Source organism: Apteryx rowi, unplaced genomic scaffold (assembly GCF_003343035.1).
Source record: "Apteryx rowi isolate R43461 unplaced genomic scaffold, aptRow1 scaffold_49, whole genome shotgun sequence".
NCBI lineage: Eukaryota > Metazoa > Chordata > Aves > Apterygiformes > Apterygidae > Apteryx > Apteryx rowi.
This window is the reverse complement of record NW_020450749.1, coordinates 3,427,304-3,428,816: the sequence shown is the minus strand read 5'-3', so window position 1 is coordinate 3,428,816 and position 1,513 is coordinate 3,427,304. Positions and strand designations below refer to the sequence as shown.

Genomic DNA, 1,513 nt, shown 5'->3' with positions numbered 1-1,513 from the left:
CGCGGCGCGACGTGCCGTAACGTGACGTGCCGTGACGCACGGGCGGCCTCCCTCCCTCCCTTCTCCTAAGCGCGCGCGAGCGCCGCCTCTGGGGAGTCGCGTCAGCGCCTCTGCCGGGCTAAGCTGATGCCTGCCCGGGTGGTTCTGCCGCCTTGTGCCGGCCCCTTCCTCCGGCTTTAGCTTCTCCCGTCGCTGCGAGTGGGGTTGGCGGGCGAAATGTTGCGTTTTGTGCCCTTTGCGACAGAATTCTCCTCGGGAAGGGCTTTCTCGGCCTGATAAACGGCCGTCCGAAAGGGCACTGCTTTTCCGAGCATCGTGCAAGATAGGTGAAAACTTCTGGATAAATCTGCATAACCCACTGTTCGTACCGAAGGCTTGGCTTTATTTTCTGTTTGGTCAAGAAGGTTAGATGTTTGGAGTGAGCTAAAACAGAACTGTCACCAAAATGTGGTACCTGTTAGGAAGGTGCCTGGGATTTTCTAAGACGGTCCTAAGCAACAAAATTCTGCCCAGCTTTTGCTGTTGCGGTCTCTGTGCTCAGAGGGCTCTACCCACGCAGATCTAAAATTAGGGCATTAAGTCTCTTCATCAAATGTAGGCAGGTGGGTGGTAAATCTCTAGAATTTCTTAAAATTTCCGTTTGTATTTTTGCAAAGTAAGTGGAGGAGCTTAGCAACAGGGACAGCTATTGAGGATATTATATATATATTTTTAAGCATCCTTGCTGTGATCCGAAACAAAAAGGTTTTATGTGCTTTGTGCAGACAGAAGACTGGAGGAGAGGGACTTAATGACTTTGATTAGGCTAGATTTAAGCCTGTGTCAGGCTGGGAAATTTCAGGTAAGATTTTTCCAAGTCTCTGCCAATTTTTTTTTTACAAGAATTTGTTATTAATCTGCTATTGTGCAAAGCATAATGAACATCCTTTCCATGGAACAAATAGGCCTTGAATCAGCTTCTTATTTTAGACAGGTGAACCTTGTTAACAGTAGGGATCTAGGCAGGCACTACTCACTGTTCTAAGGCCTGTGTGGTTTATTTTTTTCAAGAGATGAGTGCGGTCTGCTCTGAAAGCAAAGGGGACATGGTTAAGAGTCTGGCTGTTAGCGAAATTAATGGTTTTGCACGCAGGTCATCTGGTATCTTGGAGCTGAGATAGGTCGTGATTAATACCCGTAGCTGTGCTAAGGGCGCTCTAGGTCGTTAGTGGTTTGGGTGCTCGTTTACTGTGAAGGTGACTGGCTGCACTGGAACCGCAGCGTACAACTAGGGCTTGAAACGGCGCGAGGGACGGCGGCCGGGCTCCAGGTGGGCAAGCGCCTCGGGAGAGCCACGACCGCGGGTGGGCCCGCTCTCCCACGGGCTTGCTCACCTCGGAGACCCCCGCAGCCCCGGGCCCGGCTGGCTCAGAGGGGCAGGCAGCCGCCGCCGCCTTTCCCGCCTTCGACCGTTAACGGCCGCCGCGAGGCCTCGCCCCCGCCGCGGCGCCCGCCCGCCCTCGTCTCCGCGGCA

The 1,513-nt window shown here is 53.1% G+C and overlaps 1 protein-coding gene across 1 annotated transcript in view; it reads left to right on the top strand.

Moving 5' to 3' along the window:
* Window positions 1-133: 133 nt before the first annotated feature.
* DNAH12 (dynein axonemal heavy chain 12) overlaps window positions 134-1,513 on the top strand; it is a 78,978-nt gene continuing 77,598 nt past the window's right edge. Inside the window, exon 1 of the mRNA XM_026078879.1 lies at window positions 134-326. The gene's annotated coding sequence lies outside the window, so the exon portion shown is untranslated. The remainder of the gene's footprint in view (window positions 327-1,513) is intronic.